The sequence below is a fragment of the Megachile rotundata genome, chromosome 1, assembly GCF_050947335.1.
Source record: "Megachile rotundata isolate GNS110a chromosome 1, iyMegRotu1, whole genome shotgun sequence".
Classification (NCBI taxonomy): Eukaryota; Metazoa; Arthropoda; class Insecta; order Hymenoptera; family Megachilidae; genus Megachile; species Megachile rotundata.
The window spans coordinates 21963612-21983607 of record NC_134983.1 but is presented as its reverse complement, the minus strand read 5'-3'; the positions used below and the strand labels follow the sequence as shown (position 1 = coordinate 21983607).

The 19996-nt window shown below is 36.7% G+C and overlaps 2 protein-coding genes across 3 annotated transcripts in view; one reads left to right on the top strand and one right to left on the bottom strand.

Annotated features, from left to right (window-relative positions):
- sit (stuck in traffic) overlaps positions 1-19996 on the bottom strand; it is an 88325-nt gene that overhangs the window by 34526 nt on the left and 33803 nt on the right. The window lies entirely within an intron of this gene.
- LOC100877799 (very long chain fatty acid elongase AAEL008004) overlaps positions 14219-19996 on the top strand; it is a 42025-nt gene continuing 36247 nt past the window's right edge. The window contains exon 1 of the mRNA XM_003700473.3: positions 14219-14619. The gene's annotated coding sequence lies outside the window, so the exon portion shown is untranslated. The remainder of the gene's footprint in view (positions 14620-19996) is intronic.

Genomic DNA, 19996 nt, shown 5'->3' with positions numbered 1-19996 from the left:
TTGGGGACGCAGGAATTTGGGTGCGTGGAAATTTGAGAGCGTAGGAATTTGGGGGCGTGGAAATTTGGGAGCGTAGGAATTTGGGGGCGTGGAAATTTCAGAGCGTAGGAATTTGGGGGCGTGGAATTTTGGGCGCGTAGGAATTTGGGGGCGTGGAAATTTGGGCGCGTAGAAATTTGAGGGCGTGGAAATTTGGGAGCTTAGAAATTTGCGAGCGTAAATATTTAGCAACGTAAAAATTTGGAAATGCAGGAATATGAAAACGTAGAAATTTGGAAATATAAAGATTTAGGGACGTAGAAATTTAAGAATATAAGAATGTAGTCTTACGTTTTCTCCACCACAATCATTATATTACTTACGTACTTCTTAAAATAATTCTTAAAAACATCCTACAAAGTTAAAATATTGTAACAATAAGGAACTGAAGATTTCTTACGTACAAGAATATTTCTTGAATGAGTTAACCATGTTAGCATAAATATTTTTCTTCCATTTTCGTTCAGGAGCAACGAAGTGCGTTCGAATTTGTGAATGCACTTTACTACGCTCGACAAAAGCGAATTCCTGTTTTCATACGGCTCGATTGCACATTTCACATCGATTGCAAAATATCGTGTACTTTCCTCGCGCTCCGATTTCGATCAATCTCGAAGCGTGGTTCGACCGCTCCGCTCGAACGATCGATCGAATGCGTTATTGTCTAAAAACTACGTATACTTTCTCGAAAACAAATACACACTTTTGCTTTTAAATTCCTCACTAAAAGCGTTGATAATTATATCCACGACATATTTTAAGCATACTTTTAAGTATGACTTAAATTTTTGTATAATTAAAAATTTATTAACTCGTTATCAAATAACGAGTAGTCTGTTTCAATGCAAATTTTAATATTTTAACTAAATAATTTCCCGATTCCATAATTCCCCAATTCCAAAGCTTCCCAATTCCAAAGCTTCCCAATTCTAAAGCTCCCCAATTCCAAAGCTCTCCAATTCACTAATTCCCCCATTCCAAAGCTTCCCAATTCCAAAGCTCCCCAATTCCAAAGCTCCCCAATTCCAAAATTCCTCAATTCCAAAGCTCCCCAATTCCAGAGCTCCCCAATTCCAAAATTCCCCAATTCCAAAGCTTCCCAATTTCAAAGCTCCCCAATTCCAAAATTCCCCAATTCCAAAACTTCCCAATATCAAAGCTCCCCAATTCCAAAGCTTCCCAATTCCAAAGCTCCCCAATTCCAAAGCTCCCCAATTCCAAAGCTTCCCAATTTCAAAGCTCCCCAATTCCAAAGCTCCCCAATTCCCTAATACCCCCATTCCAAAGCTCCCCAATTCCAGAGCTCCCCAATTCCAAAATTCCCCAATTCCAAAGCTTCCCAATTTCAAAGCTCCCCAATTCCCTAATTCCCCCATTCCAAAGCTTCCCAATTCCAAAGCTCCCCAATTCCAAAGCTTCCCAATTCCAAAGCTCCCCAATTCCAAAGCTCCCCAATTCCAAAGCTTCCCAATTTCAAAGCTTCCCAATTCCAAAGCTCCCCAATTCCAAAGCTTCCCAATTCCAAAGCTCCCCAATTCTAAAGCTCCCCAATTCCCTAATTCCCCCATTCCAAAGCTTCCCAATTCCAAAGCTCCCCAATTCCAAAGCTTCCCAATTCCAAAGCTCCCCAATTCCAAATCTTCCCAATTCCAAAGCTTCCCAATTCCAAAGCTCCCCAATTCCAAAGCTTCCCAATTTCAAATCTCCCCAATTCTCTAATTCCCCCATTCCAAAGCTCCCCAATTCCAAAGCTCCCCAATTCCAAAGCTTCCCAATTCCAAAGCTCCCCAATTCCAAAGCTCCCAATTCCAAAGCTCCCCAATTCCAAAATTCCTCAATTCCAAAGCTCCCCAATTCCAGAGCTCCCCAATTCCAAAATTCCCCAATTCCAAAGCTTCCCAATTTCAAAGCTCCCCAATTCCAAAATTCCCCAATTCCAAAACTTCCCAATATCAAAGCTCCCCAATTCCAAAGCTTCCCAATTCCAAAGCTCCCCAATTCCAAAGCTCCCCAATTCCAAAGCTTCCCAATTTCAAAGCTCCCCAATTCCAAAGCTCCCCAATTCCCTAATACCCCCATTCCAAAGCTCCCCAATTCCAGAGCTCCCCAATTCCAAAATTCCCCAATTCCAAAGCTTCCCAATTTCAAAGCTCCCCAATTCCCTAATTCCCCCATTCCAAAGCTTCCCAATTCCAAAGCTCCCCAATTCCAAAGCTTCCCAATTCCAAAGCTCCCCAATTCCAAAGCTCCCCAATTCCAAAGCTTCCCAATTTCAAAGCTTCCCAATTCCAAAGCTCCCCAATTCCAAAGCTTCCCAATTCCAAAGCTCCCCAATTCTAAAGCTCCCCAATTCCCTAATTCCCCCATTCCAAAGCTTCCCAATTCCAAAGCTCCCCAATTCCAAAGCTTCCCAATTCCAAAGCTCCCCAATTCCAAATCTTCCCAATTCCAAAGCTTCCCAATTCCAAAGCTCCCCAATTCCAAAGCTTCCCAATTTCAAATCTCCCCAATTCTCTAATTCCCCCATTCCAAAGCTCCCCAATTCCAAAGCTCCCCAATTCCAAAGCTTCCCAATTCCAAAGCTCCCCAATTCCAAAGCTCCCAATTCCAAAGCTCCCCAATTCCCTAATTCCCCAATTCCAAAGCTCCCCAATTCTCTAATTCCTCCATTCCAAAGCTTCCCAATTCCAATTCACCGAATTTATATTCACCGAATGATTAGATAATACTATAACCAGAAAATATTTTAACCATGTACAATTTCGTTTTCTATAAATTACTCAATTCTGTAATATTTAAAATTTACAAATTAAAAATTTGTTTATTATCAAAGGACGAGTAATCTGTTCCAGCAAAAGATTTTAATATCCCGAACTATTTTATATGATTTTAATTATTTACATCCTTGTGACAAGCTATAATATTCAAAGAACTTATTTTGCAAAGATAAATCAACGTAAAAGTGCACAAGAAGTGAATGAATGACGTACTTGAAAATCGTATTCGCCTTCTGGCTTCGTCAAATTTATTGACAATCTAACACTGAAATTATGCGATTGTTTCATTGCGTCAGTATCTTTTTATTATATTACGTAAATGTTCATAACAAAAATTTTTTGTAAATAACAAGAAAAAAACGAACGAAGAGTGTTATAATTAATCATTGATTTACGCAGAGTCGATGACAGTAATGAAAGGCAAATATTAATGCAAATGATACTTTCAACTGTTTCATGTGTGAACAAACAACTTTTCTTTGCATTACTTTATCGTTGTGGTTTCATAAATAATTTTGAATGAAATAATTTTTCCTTTTACTTTTTTTTATGAAGTGTTAGTTTATTTATGTGGGCAGGCAACTTTTTTTACGTTATCATTCAGGTCTAATTATCTACTAGTTATCCACTAATTATCTACCTAATAAGTTATATACTAATTATCACTTTTACTGCCATGTCACCCTTATGTGGGTGGCACATCAATTACATTACAGATCTAACATCCACATTATTAAAAATATGTCCTCTTACCCAATTGAAAACGCTCGTACTAACTGCTTGTAACTATGAAAAATAAATATAACAAGGTACTGTAAAAAAATTTTGTAAGATTTGTTAAAAATAAAAATGCTACCTAATGCAATTTTCAACTGCTTCAGTTCATGTGTTATTGCTACAACTTGAAGACAAATAAAATTGAAAAGTCAAACACATATGTATTCAATGATTTATGTTATCTATAAAATACCAAATGTTTTAACCTAACTCAGCAGGGAAAATATACTGCGCAATGTCACCTGTAAAAAGTGTGCATCAAAGTTAATTGCAGGTGACATCTCAGCTGAATGTTCTTCTAGAAATTCAGTTTACGTCAATGACTTCTGCGCAGTAAATTACGAGATGATACCGGGTCTAACATCGTGCAATTTATTTATGGAAAGTACCGGTGGTAAATCACTTACATCGACACTTACTTTTTTGTACCCTCAAGTTCTAATAATGTAGAAAAAAGTAAAATGTGTCCATATAATTGTGCAATATACTAGGGTAATTATGTACAATTATAATTTCTTTCAGAGCTATTATTCTTGGGGAAAAAAGTGTCACACGTTGGAAGACGTTCGATGAAACTTCCTGATAATTATTTTTGTTTACTAACTTTTTGATTGACTGATTTGACTTTTTGATAGACTTTGATTTGACTGTTTGATGATTTTGTTGAGTTACAAAAATGTATTGGTGAATTTTCATAAGTGGTAATAGTGGTACATTTAATTATGACGAGAATTAAAGAAATGAGAGCAGTAAGAAGTGTACTGTATAAGAACAATAAGAAATATACATATAAGAACAGTAAATAGGAATAATATAAATAGGAAACAGTAAGTAGGAATAATATAAATAGGAAACAGTAAATAGGAATAATAAATAGGAATAATATAAATAATATAAATAATATAAATAGGAATATATAAATAGGAATAATAAGATAACTCTCAGAGCCCCAAACTCTCAGAGCCCCAAATTACCAAGGATTTGAACTCTCAGAGCCCCAAACTCTCAAAGTCCATAATTCTCAGAGCCCCAAACTCTCAAAGTCCATAATTCTCAGAGCCCCAAACTCTCAGAGCCCCAAACTCTCAAAGTTCCAAATTACCAACGATTTAAACTCTCAAAGTCCCAAACTACCAACAATTTAAACTCTCAGAGCCCCAAACTCTCAAAGTCCATAATTCTCAGAGCCCCAAACTCTCAAAGTCCCAAATTATCAAAGATTTAAACTTCCAGAGCTCCAAACTCTCAAAGTCCATAATTCTCAGAGCCCCAAACTCTCAAAGTTCCAAATTACCAAAGATTTGAACTCTCAGCGCCCCAAACTCTCAAAGTCCATAATTCTCAGAGCCCCAAACTCTCAGAGCCCCAAACTCTCAAAGTTCCAAATTACCAACGATTTAAACTCTCAAAGTCCCAAACTACCAACAATTTAAACTCTCAGAGCCCCAAACTCTCAAAGTCCATAATTCTCAGAGCCCCAAACTCTCAAAGTCCCAAATTATCAAAGATTTAAACTTCCAGAGCTCCAAACTCTCAAAGTCCACAACTCTCAGAGCCCCAAACTCTCAAAGTTCCAAATTACCAACGATTTAAACTCTCAAAGTCCCAAACTACCAACAATTTAAACTCTCAGAGCCCCAAACTCTCAAAGTCCATAATTCTCAGAGCCCCAAACTCTCAAAGTCCCAAATTACCAACGATTTAAACTCTCAGAGCCCCAAACTCTCAAAGTCCACAACTCTCAAAGCTCAACACTCTCAACTTCTCAAATTACCAATATTTTAAGATAATAGTAAATACATGAGATTTTAGTACTTTTTCGTTGATAATATGTAAGTGTCAGTAATATAAAAAATAATAACAATAAGTACTATTTTGTATAACATGTAGGTAACACGAGATGTTAACAGAGTTCACTAATTGCGAGACGAGCCGAGATGTTACCTTTCACGCCATCTTGAAGCGCAAGATGGTAGCTGTTCATTAGGCGCTCCTTCATCTTCATCTTATTAAAAAAAGAAATATAAGCTGTTTCCTCCATATAGGAAGCTTTTATATGTCACGAGAAATAATCCACTAGATAATGTTAAACATACAGTGGTTTTATATTGTTTAAAATATCAAATACATCTAAATTTGCAAAATTTGAAGATGTTACAAATTTATGACTTTTAAAAATTTGTAACTTTGAAAAACTCTCAATTTAAGAATTTAAAAGATGACCTGTCAAGATCAAAATGATCTGTTAAAATAAAATTCCTAAAATAAAAAAAGTGAGGGACTTCTAATTCGTCACTTAGAAAATGTCTAAATGAAATATTTCCTGCAAAAAATATAATAAACCATTATCTTCAGTATTACCATAAAATAAACAAGTCTTGTATTAAGTAACAAAAGCCTAGACAAACTCGAACAAACAGCGAATTCGGTTACATCAAGAACTGCAAGAAACTCGACCTTGATTCGTGAGTAGAATCGGAATTATTCTATTCTGTTGACACAAAATACTGGTACACCAGACATGTTAAATGGAGAAAGATCCCTATCTCCTCCATAAACACGTTCGAATAAATCCACCTGGGTTCGAGTCCACTCGCGCACTTGGTAAACATCTGAAAATTCCTAAAGTCTTTGAAATTTTTGGAAGAAAGTGTTCACTGATGCATTAGAGTTTGTGGTAGGTCGCAGTGTTCCCTTTCGTCGTGGATTGTCACAGAATTTACTGTCGTATACGAAAGGAAGAGTAATCGCGTATCGCGGGAATCTCCGCGTTTCTATTACCGGCAGAACGTGAGCAGCATGAAAATGGACTCCTGAGTAACGAAGCTTGGTTTCATTATCCTCGAGCTTGGGGAACTAGTTCCGCTAGTGTTTTCATTTTTAGATCCACGATTGTGTGAGCTGAGAATACATGGTCCTTCACAAAATTAACATACAGTTACATATTATGTAATAATATAAAATTATACAATTGAAGTATACATAGGACTTGTAATATTAGCTTGAAGCTTAAGGAACTGGTTCCGCTAATGTTTTCATTTTTAGATCCATTTTATGAGCTAAGAATAAACCCTTCCAAAAATTGTACGTATAATTTTAACACAGGACTTGTATTAGATGTACAAATTTTTTTATTCCGGAATGTGCGACCTGAAGATACGAAACCTAAACGTTCGAAATCTTACATATTTAGATTGCCAAATATCAAATGCTGTTAGAACTTGAAGAAATCTTAATGCATAAACGCATCATTTTTGTAAGAGCAAGGAAAAAAATAATGAGGCTTGATTGCAATATTTTAATAGTAGATAATGAAAAAATATGACTATGTTGCACTACTACAATTTCTACTATTTAGTTGATTTTTTAAGTTAATTTTGAAACTTATTTTTCTTATTGCAGCAGAGGAAGACTCTAAGTGTCCCCTAATTTGACCTACGCAACAAGGTAATCTAACTAAAATCATATACCAAACCTGGTGTGGAAATTTTGGAGCGTACGAATTTGGGGGCGTAGAAATTTGGGAGCGTACGAATTTGGGGGCGTAGAAATTTGGGAGCGTAGAAATTTGCAAGCGTAAAGATTTAGGGACGTAAGAATTTCGGGGCGTGGAAATTTGGGAGCGTAAGAATTTGGGGGCGTGGAAATTTGGGAGCGTAAGAATTTAAGGGCGTGGAAATTTGGGAGTGTAGGAATTTAGGGGCGTGAGAATTTCAGAGCGTAGGAATTTGGGGGCGTGGAAATTTGGGAGCGTAGGAATTTAGGGGCGTGGAAATTCGATAGCGTAAGAATTTGGGGGCGTGGAAATTTGAAGGCGTAGGAATTTGGGGGCATGGAAAATTGGGAGCGTAAAAATTTAGGGGCGTGGAAATTTGGGAGCGTAGGAATTTGGGGGCGTAGAAATTCGGGAGCGTAGAGATTTAGGAACGTAAGAATTTAAGAGCGTGGAAATTTGGGAGCGTAAGAATTTAAGAGCGTGGAAATTTAAGAGCGTAAGAATTTAAGAGCGTGGAAATTTGAGAGCGTAAGAATTAAGGGTCGTGGAAATTTGGGAATGTAGGAATTTAGGGGCGTGGAAATTTGGGAGCGTAGGAATTTGGGGGCGTGGAAATTCGATAGCGTAAGAATTTGGGGGCGTGGAAATTTGAAGGCGTAGGAATTTACCACAATCATTATATTACTTACGTACTTCTTAAAATAATTCTTAAAAACATCCTACAAAGTTAAAATATATAATCATAGCGTAAATATTCCCTTGAACCTGACCTCACTAATCGAACCTAACCTCACCGGTCGCAACTAACCTCACCGGTCGAACTTAACCTCACCGATCGAACTTAACCTCACCTAACAAATACGAATGAAATCGTGTATTAAGAAAGTTAATCTTCTTAAACAAAATAACGGATCCACGTTCCGCGATATCATTATCGATGACATCGATGTTCTCGACCTCGAAAAAAACGTCAAACTGGTTTCTGTCCGAAGTTACCGGTCCTCGCTGAACGAAGTTCACCGCGTATTCCCCGACGAAATTCATCTCTCGCAGTTAATGCGTCCGTGACACAGTTAACTAAATATTACATAACAATTCCCTAATCCACCTGTAAACGACAAGTTTCTCGGAATCTCGGTTTTATTAAGCTTAAACGTCCGCCACGGCTAATTGTGTTTCAACTCGAAAAAAGAAAAAGAAAGGTACAGGTTCACAGTCCACTTTTCTTGTCATCGATATTTCGATTGCAAAACGCGCTTCCACGGATTATGCATATTTGGTCACGTACCGTGTATGTGGATCGAATTTCGCCCCGGTAATTAACGTTAACGCGATTTCGGGAATAGTGAAAGTTGGGGTTTTCTTATCGGGGAGTGATGGAAGGATGGATGATGGCTTTGGGGCGACAGTATGGAGTCGATAATTGGGGGAACTATGTTAGAGGTATGTTGGGAGAACTATGTTAGAATGAAATGGTGTTTTGGGAGGATTTGAGGAAAATTTGAGAAGAGAGGGAAAATAGATTTATGTTATAGATTGAAATACTATTTTAGAATATAGAGAAACGAGGAACTCTTCCAAACTTAGGAAAAAAACTCTCAAAGCAAAAAACTCTCAGTGGCCTACAGTGCCAAACTTCTACAGTCATTTTCTCAATATCTAGCAATGTTCTATATTCCTAAATTCACACGAACTCAAGTGATAAACTTACAGAGTTACAAAATTTTAACGTCTGAACTGACCAAAATTCCAAACTCTCAAAGTCATAAATTGTCAAGGTACCAAGCTTCCAAAGACTTGAGCTCTCAAAGTCGCAAACTTCTAAAGTCCCTACTTAGGGAAATTCTAAACTGTCGAAGCACCTATCTCTCAAAGTAGGAAGCTTCCAAAGATTTAAACTCTCAGAGCTCCAAACTCTCAAAGTTCACAACTCTCAGAGCCCCAAACTCTCAAAGTCCCAAATTACCAAGGATTTAAACTCTCAGGATCCAAACTCTCAAAGTCCACAACTCTCAGAGCCCCAAACTCTCAAAGTCCGCAACTCTCAGAGCCCCAAACTCTCAAAGTCCCAAATTACCAAGGATTTAAACTCTCAGGATCCAAACTCTCAAAGTTCACAACTCTCACAGCTCCAAACTCTCAAAGTCCACAACTCTCAGAGCCCCAAACTCTCAAAGTCCGCAACTCTCACAGCTCCAAACTCTCAAAGTCCACAACTCTCAGAGCCCCAAACTCTCAACGTCCACAACTCTTACAGCTCCAAACTCTCAAAGTCCACAACTCTCAGAGCCCCAAATTCTCAAGGTCCCAAATTACCAAGGATTTAAACTCTCAGGATCCAAACTCTCAAAGTTCACAACTCTCACAGCTCCAAACTCTCAAAGTCCACAACTCTCAGAGCCCCAAACTCTCAAAGTCCGCAACTCTCACAGCTCCAAACTCTCAAAGTCCACAACTCTCAGAGCCCCAAACTCAAAGTCCCAAATTACCAACGATTTAAATTCTCAGAGCTCCAAACTCTCAACGTCCACAACTCTTACAGCTCCAAACTCTCAAAGTCCACAACTCTCAGAGCCCCAAACCCTCAAAGTCCCAAATTACCAAAGATTTAAACTCTCAAAGCCCCAAACTCTCAAAGTCCCAAATTACCAAAATTTTAAGCTCTCAAAGCCCGAAGCTCTTAACGTTCTAAATCATAAAAATTCTAAACTCTCAAAGCCCTAATATTTCACTAACGTTTCACACAATTACCTCTCAAATCATTTGTTATTCAGATAATTTTAAGTAACTGTTATCTTTCTTTTCGAAAAAGTTGCGTGATGGTTGCAATTCTCTTTTTCGATACAGGCACCGACAAAATAACACATTTCCTTAAAACTTGTAATCAGTACATCAAGGTACATAGTTTGTACATTACTTGGACTTATCAAATATTATTTAACGTCGAAAATAATACACGAAAGGTAGATAAACTTAACTACGGCATAAAGTAGTCACGTAAGAACTTATCTGAAATTTTGAAAATGTAAAAAATTATTACTGGAAAACTCACTTAAGTTATAATGGAAACCGAAATGCAAAGTAAGTTGCGCATATAAATTCTATAATATTATGTATGATCCTATACACAGGGTACACCCCTGTTCGAAGTGTGACGTAAAATAAAATATTAAAGAATTACACGTGACTGTTCTTCTTCATATCTTGATCTACCATGTAGAAGAAGCGACCTTAATCTACTGCACTGAATACGAGAGAAAGCTGCATGGCTCAATTCGATGTAGAATCAATGTGTTAATGATGGAATATCTGAGCATCATCGGAAATATTGATTTTGAGAAAAGTTATTTTCTCAGCGATTGATAGCACAGATAAATAACAATATTGTAGATAAATAGTTACTGATTACTGCTTTATTCATGTAGACACAGATACAGATATCCTAATTAAACAATAACTGGAAAGAATGTGGGATTCTTCGATAACTCCCCAATTCCATAATTTCCCAATTCCATAATTTCCCAATTCCACAATTTCCTAATTCCATAACTCCCCAATTCCATAATTTCCCAATTCCATAATTCCCCAATACCATAATTTCCCAATTCCATAATTTTCCAATTCCATAATCTCCCAATTCCATAATTTCCCAATTCCATAATTCCCCAATTCCAAAGCTCTCCAATTCCAAAGCTTCCCAATTCCAAAGCTCCCGAATTCCAAAGCTCCCCAATTCCAAAATTCCTCAATTCCAAAGCTCCCCAATTCCAAAATTTCCCAATTCCATAATTCCCCAATACCTTAATTCCCCAATTTCCTAATTTCCAAATTCCATATTTTTCCGTTTCCATAATTTCCCAATTCCATAATTCCCCAATTCCATAATTTCCCAATTCCATAATTCCCCAATTCCAAAGCTCTCCAATTCCAAAGCTTCCCAATTCCAAAGCTCCCGAATTCCAAAGCTCCCCAATTCCAAAATTCCTCAATTCCAAAGCTCCCCAATTCCAAAATTTCCCAATTCCATAATTCCCCAATACCTTAATTCCCCAATTTCCTAATTTCCAAATTCCATATTTTTCCGTTTCCATAATTTCCCAATTCCATAATTCCCCAATACCTTAATTCCCCAATTTCCTAATTTCCAAATTCCACATTTTTCCGTTTCCATAATTTCCCAATTCCATAATTCCCCAGTTCCATAAATTCCCAATTCCATAATTCTCCAATTTCCCAATTTCCCAATTTCTCAATTTCCCAATTTCCCAAGTATTATTGATATTTGAAAATCTAATTTGTGACTTAAACGAGAGAGAGACATGTATGATACATTTTACTAATTATTCAGAATAATATCCAGTACAGCCATTTTGCAATTAGTGATCAATTTTTTTCTTATTCAATTACTAGGAAGATCACGTTGCATTCGAGATGTCGCAACGCAAATTAATAGAATTAATATTAACATAGCAATTTTTTACTGACATCCAATTTTCCCTCATTTCCATAGAATGAAAACGAGATTCATGTTAAGTGCTTGTGATGTTTCTTAGAATACATACATATATAAATATACATATGTATATTTCTGGAGATCAAAGATCGAAACGTGGATAGTTATGACACTGTCCCAAACAAGTTCAAGGTGATCATTGATCGCCTCTTTTTATCTTCTTCTGCGAACTCATCGTTCCACTCACTGTCAACTCTCGTTTCTTTCTCTAATTGCTATATTTTTCTTATAAGAAATGATTATTCAAACGTAAAATAATTATACGAGTGATTATACAGCTGACGTGGACAACACTCGTATAACCCCTTGCGCTATGATTTATTTGTCAGATGCGTCACAACTGACTAATCTTTACAATATCAAAACAGACAAAGAAATGTTATGTCAACTTGATATTAAATGCTGTGTCAATTGTTGACTGTGTAAATTATAATCGGACTTGAAACTCAAATTGAACGTATTCAAAATTCGATTAAAATTAATCACAGCTGAAGTATAAGTCACGAACCACTATTCCCCAATTCCATAATACCCCAATATCTTAATTCCCCAATTTCCTAATTTCCAAATTCCATAATTCCCCGATTCCATAATTCCCAGATTCCACAATTTCCTAATTCCATAACTCCTCAATTCCATAATTTCCCAATTCCACAATTTCCAAATTCCATAACTCCCCAATTCCCTAATTCCCCAATTCCATAATTTCCCAATTCCATAATCTCCCAATTCCATAATTTCCCAATTCCATAATTCGCCAATTCCATAATTACCCAATTCCATAATTCCCCAATACCCTAATTCCCCAATTCCCAATTCTACCAATTCTAATTTCTCCAATTCCATAACTCTCCAATTCCATAATTCCCCAGTTCTATAATTTCCCAAGACTCGTGACGTACAAGAGGTACACAAATAGTCCAAGTTTAACTCTGCAACTCTATTAGCTTCGTCACATTACTTCATCAACACGTAACATCGATGCAAGAATTTTCGACTTCGAAACTCGATTTTGCATAGTCACAATTTTGTAGATTCAAAAAAATGAGATAACCAATAAAACTAATTAAGATGAATAAACAAAGATACATCAGACAAACTGACGTAATATAATATTAAAATTCGATTGGTCAAATTTAACGTAAAATTTGATTGGTCAAGTTGACGTAAACAGGAAATAATAAAAATTGACGTGTTCGACAAGTTCCAAAGTGAATAACACGTGTGATAATATCAAACAAACCGAATGAAAAGGATTTCTTTCAGCTTCCTGCGCAAATACAACGCTGATCGCCACCATGACAGCGCGAGGTCGTAAACTGAACTATTCGAGACAGCATACCGTGATCTTTTACTGCTTTCAATGTATTGCATGAAGTATATTAATATTCGATAAGACATTTCTTTGTACAATCCTGGCGTGACATTTCAAGTTTTTATTTTTGCGTACAATAAATGAATGAATGCATTCCATGGTTGAGAGGAGATACAGAAAAACTAGTGTGTCGGTGTTAAAGTAGCGTAATTAATAAAAAAAAGAGATTTAAATCATTCATAGACCTGTAGAATGATATCACTTGTGAGCAATTCATGTGCTGGTAAATTGACAGGTTACTTAGTTACGTTTGCACAATTTTAATTCTCTGATTCCCTAATTTGTTAATTTCCTAACTCCCTAATTCCCCGGTTCCATAGTTCCCCAATTCCCATTTTCCCAATTTCCCAATTTCCCAACTCCCCAATTTCTCAATTTTCCAATTCCATAATTTCCCAACTCCCCAATTTCTCAATTTTCCAATTCCATAATTTCCTAATTCCACAATTTCCTAATTCCATAACTCCCCAATTCCCTAATTCCCCAATTCCATAATTTCCCAATTCCATAATTCCTCAATTCCATAATTTCCTCATTCCATAACTCCCCAATTCCATAATTTCCCAATTCCACAATTTCCTAATTCCATAACTCCCCAATTCCCTAACTCCCCAATTCCCTAACTCCCCAATTCCATAATTTCCTAATTCCATAATCTCCCAATTCCATAATTTCCCAAGTCCATAATTCCCCAATACCCTAATTCCCCAATTTCCTAATTTCCAAATTCCATAATTCCCCAATTCCCTAATTCCCCAATTCCCCAATTCCCTAATTCACCAATTCCCTAATTCCCCACTTTCATAATTCCCCAATTCCCAAATTCCCAAATTCCCAAGTCCCAAGTTCCCAAATTCCCAAATCCCCATATTTCCTAATCCCCAAATCCCCAAATCCCCAAAATTCCACCATTAATATATCCCAAAAAAATGCCTCTCCTCAATCATCTGCCACAATGGGGTTACTATAAGTACAAAATAGGTTACGAAAGAAGGTCAAAGATCGGTGGAGAGGCACCATTCGGGCACAGGTGCGTACAGGAACGCGTTCGTAGCAGCCGAACGACCTTGGCCGGAGGGTGTACACAGGTGACCCCCTCTCTCGCGACCTACTCGGCAAGGAAGGGATACAGACCTTGACTCCCCGTGGCACAGGATTTTAGGCGATCACCTAAGGCCCACACGCTCCCACCCTACTCGCCGCTCTTACCCGAACCCCACTTGCTTAACCAATACTTAAGCCGTCAGTCCGCTCCGCCGCGGACTATTCACGCAGCATCGATCGTTCGACCCACACTTTGTACATGTGTATTCGCGTACACGCGTGCACACGCTCGCGAACAAACACACACACGCACGCATTGCCGAAAACGAGCGTGTGTCCTCGCGAACGCGTCCCATCGTAATTGTGATCTTGTGTTCGTCTCGAGTGTGACTATTTTATGTGAGGAACACTTTGTGATCGTCAACTTGATAAATAGCCGCAGTCAGTGAACTCTGTTCGGAGTGAGGACTTCGAATCAGATCTCCGGTTGGTGGAAAAAGTTTTTCGTGGGATATCTGCTCCTGGATTATCGAGGTCGGCGGAAACGGTGCAGTGATCGAACTTTTACTTTGGAACGCGACTTTTTACTTGCAACAAGGTAAATCGGATTTTGATACGCCTTTTATGAGTGGATGTGTAACTCTTTTCGGAGAAGTGTTTCAATTTTCTTTGTTCTGGAGTTCGAATGCTTTGTACGAATGTGGTCGGATGCATTGATATGTAGTGAGAAGTTTATGTTTGTTATTCGTACGTCCATGTATTTCTACAACCTGGAATATATAGATTTTATGTAGGCCCCAGAATCCTTAGAGTTTCATTGTTCAGGCACTCAGGTTCTAACTGAACAGGTAGACACAGGTAGACACTGGACCTCTAGAATCTCTTAATTGATATATTCTTAAAACCTATACATTTCTAACAAGCTTGGATCACCAGAACACCTATGTAGAACACATATTTAGTGCACCCGTCTGAAGCTTTGAATCCTGCAACTCTAAAGTTGCAAACTCCCACAATCTCTAAGCAGCTAGAACCTCTAGATACCTAACATCTTGTACATCTCAGAAATCCTTACATCGTTAAGAGTCAATAAAATTCATAAAACCTTCAGATTCATAAAATACTAAATGCTAAGAACCTTCAGATTCCTGAAACTCTGATTCAAGCTGTGAATCCTTTGAGCTACTGGATCCTTAAACTTCAAGATCCCTTAGATCTTATGACCTCCTACATTCTTAGGAGTTCATACTCAGAACTTTCGATTTATAGAATTTTATTCAGAACTTTGGATTTATAGAATTTTATTCAGAACTTTGGATTTATAGAATCTTCAGATCTCTGAAACTCTAAATGGTTAGGACCTTCTCTTGGAACGCTTGTGACTTTCTCTAAGTGCTTAGAAACAATGATCCAAACTCTGAGTCCCTCGATCCTTCAGATCCTTAAAATCAAAATCTCCTGGATTTCTAAAACTCCTGTATCACTACATCCCACAGATCTCTAAAACTCTTATATCACTACATCCCTCAGATCTCTAAATTGCTGCAGGTCCCTAAATTTCTAGAATCCAACATCCACAACATGCCTTGATAACCAAATATTTCAGAGTAGAAATATGCAGAGCAGAGTATCCCTACATTCCTGCATCCCTTAGATTTCCAAAACACTAATATCTCCAAATCCCTCAGATATCTAAATTTCTGCAGGTCCCTAAATTTCTAGAATCCAACATCCACAACATACCTTGATAATCAAACATTTCAGAGTAGATATATGCAGAGCAGAGTATCCCTACATTCCTCCATCCCTATATCACTACATCCCTTAGATCTTCAAAACTCTAATATCTCCACATCCCTCAGATCTCTAAATTTCTGCAGGTCCCTAAATTTCTAGAATCCAACATCCACAAAACACCTTGTTAGCCAACCACTTCAGAGTAGATACAAAGCAGAATATCCCTACATCCCTGCATCCCTATATCACTACATCCCTTAGATCTTCAAAACTCTAATATCTCCACATCCCTCAGATCTCTAAATTTCTGCAGGTCCCTAAATTTCTAGAATCCAACATCCACAACATGCCTTGATAATCAAACATTTCAGAGTAGATATATGCAGAGCAGAGTATCCGTACATCCCTGCATCCCTATATCACTACATCCCTTAGATCTCTAAAACACTAATATCTCCACATCCTTCAAATCTCCAAATTTCCGAATACCCCAAAACTTCCAGAATCCCAACATCCACAAAACACCTTGTTAGCCAACCACTTCAGAGTAGATATATACAGAGCAGAGTACCCCTACATCCCTGCATCCCTATATCACTACATACCTTAGATCTCTAAAACACTAATATCTCCACATTCCTCAAATCTCCAAATTTCCGAATATCCCAAAACTTTCAGAATCCCAACATCCACAAAACACCTTGTTAGCCAACCGCTTAAAAATACACATAGCTAATTTAAAAGCTAGCTAATATAAAAGCTAGCAAATTTAAAATAACGGTATCTAGAGCAACACGAAATCTGCAGGAATGACACATATTCTCTAACGCAGTAAATACCAGCTGTTAAAAGAAGAGTCGCAGTTAGGAAACCGGGTACCGATGACACATACCGATGTACTAACCGATTTGAAGACTCGAAAGCGGCAGTAACTTATTATTAAAGCGAGGTGAAAATAGACGTACTGAAAGTCTAATTATTGAGAGGAAGAGTACCGGCGGTGGTCCTCGTATCGCATGGACATAAACGGTCATTATGAGCCACATGTTTTCATTGATATCCTCGTTTATAATGTTATGTTGAACGAAAGATGCTGTCTTTGCGGTTATATTTATTGATGCTTTTATTTCGGTGTAATTTGCAGTTTCTTCGTGTGACTATTTCTCTTGTACCTTCATGTTTCCTATCCAAGGTTTATGGAGGGAAATTTATCTGGATGATAGGCAGAAAATGTGTATTGTTATTGTTCATTGGTACGTAAATGGAGCTGAACTGCTTATGTCACATTTGTTATGAAATTGCTGAGGTACTTCGAATTGAATTTATATTTTGTGCACTTTGTTGGCAAAGTTTTTATCAAAATTTTATGCACTTTGGTATCGAAGATCTTGATAAGAAATTTTTCTTACAATTACTTACAATTACTTACAATTATTTACAGTTACTTACAATTACTTGCATCCTCAAAATTCTTACAATTTTAAATCTTTAAAACTAATACACGTGTGTTTATACATTATATATCATAAGCGGAAATGTGATTCCATTCACAATTTGCATCACAGTCTATTAAAACCGACTTAATACGATCATTCTCAATATCATCGAAGCAAACATAGAAAAGTGAGAGTGGTTCAAATGAATCTGCAATATTCATCCATAAGGCAACGTAGGTCTCGCCCAACACTTTCGTCGTTTTTCATTTATCGATACGCTTCAACAGCGACTGTCATTATGCACGAAGATAGAAACTAAATCGCTATTTAATCGATTTCAAAGAAGTACCGGGTGCATTTTCATTCGATCCATTATCACTTCATCATAAACTGTCAGAGCCTCTCGATGTCCCAAACTGTAAAAATTTCACTCTCTGTCCCAAATGACAAAAATCCCAAATTCTTAAAAGTTCAAAAGAGACCTGAGGCTTTCTTAAAAGTTCGAAACTTCCAAAGTGCCTAACTCTAAAAATTTCAAAGTCCACAAATCCGAAGGATCATCAAACCTTCATAGATCGAATGTTTAAGAACTCCAACAGGCAAAAAACCGTCGGTAAAAACTTGCAGCTATCGATTTAATCCAAAAACCTGTGAATCATCATTGATATGGTACACTTAATACTGGTGCATTAAACAAGTAGAACGCAACGTGCTATGCCGTTGACGTGCTAACTTCGAAAGTAGAGACCGACTTATTAAGGACACTTATTTGATATTTAGAAAACATATATCTTACCAAATATTCGATAAAATTTACACAATGCACACCTTACGAGGTGTTATTTATGTCTTGTAAAGCTAATGATGCTTTTAGGAAAATTAGCAATTTTATAATTTTAATTTTATATTTGCATATAATCACATATTTGCAGTGCACTTATTTTAATACACGAGAAGTGCTTATTAAAATATTTCCATCCACATAAAAAATGTTATATAAGTGTCTTTATCTTCGATTTTAAAGTAGGTTTTAATATTAATTTTCTTGTTGAAGATGAAGCATTGATGACCAGAAGTTCATCTTAATCATTTTTCAATTAATCGCATCAAAAATCTATTAACGAATCATTAAGATGTTATGATGCTGCAATGGCACGTTACAAATAATTTAAAATTTAACTTAAAAGTAACAGAAAACACCACTTATGGTATATTAATTTGAGGCTTAGGTTTTAATTAATACTTCATTACTTTCACATGAACTCTGCTTGAAATTATTAATGGATCGTTCGTTAATAAACGAACGTGCAATTTTCGAATGATTATACCTCATCTGGAGCTCATTAAGAATATTGATTAAATTATAGAATTTTATGTGATCAATTTTAAACTTCAGTGTCATAAGTGCTGTTAGACAGTAATTTTATCTTATCAAATCGTATCAAGCTTTTATACTCGGCAGCGTGTCATTTGTAACATTCGCTTGATCACCGTTAAATTATGTATATTTATGCATGCGCATATTTCTAAAGAAAATTGTTCAAGAATAGGGACCTAGGTAATCATTTTTCATATTTTTTATCTTTCCTGCTTTGCATATTTTACTACTATCTCGTTATTCTTGCATATTTATCGCGCGTTTAAACGCGCTCCGAATGGCTTTTTCATGTATCTTTTTAATTTTCGAAATTAGGGATAAGTGTTATTTGTGTATCGATACCGACAATGGAAGCTCAATTTTGAATACAAAATTCAGAAGCAACGCTGCTCTTTTTGACAAAATTTTTTAACTCACTCAGAACGGCATTTTTCTTTTGAAGACAGTTTTCGTTATTTGACATTTTTCGTTATAAGACAGTTTTCGTTATATGACATTTTTCGTTATAAGACATTTTTCCTTATTTATAAAATATTTTTCATTATACGACATTTTTCGTTACAAGACGTTCTTCATTATAAGACATTTTTCATTACAAGACGTTCTTCATTATAAGACATTTTTCATTATAAAAAATATTTCATTATAAGACATTTTTCGTTATAAAACATTTTTTGTTATACGACATTTTTCATTAGAAGACATTCTTCATTCTAGCATAGCTTCATAATCCACACTCATCAAAGACACCCAGACATAATTTTTAAATAGTCATCTTTAATATAATGTAAATATATCAGAAGTTATACACATGACAAAAAAGTTTCATCTCAATTGACCTACAAAAAGCAAACAAGTGTTAAACGCATTAACAAACATATAAAAAAACCGCGTTTGATGGAAACGAAATAAACCGGTTTATGCAAATACACGCCTTAATTAATTAACTTCAATTTATGGTGTTTGGGAACACTTTCAAAAGTCATTTGCACAGTGATTAACAACGTGCAGCGGAATTATTATAACACAGCCCAATTTCATTCGATCGGAAACAGACACAGATTTATGGCCTCTTTTTCAGAAACACAATGTGCGAAAATAAGGAATGTAGGAAAAGTCGTAATTTCTGACAGAGAGAACACGTTATGCGCTAGTTGGTAAGAGAATTTATCAGCAATGACTCTCCTTTTCGCTTTCGCAAGTAGAATACTACCCTAACTGATCAGACGCTCGTACAAAACACCCTGCGTTGAATATCCACGCGTTGGATCACTACGTGTTGGATATCCACACGCTGGACTACTACGCGTTGGTTAACTACGCGTTAGATTCCTACGCTTGGAATTACCACGCGTTGCATTATTACGCGTTGGACTACTACGCGTTGAATACCCACGCGTTGGATCACTACGCGTTGGATATCC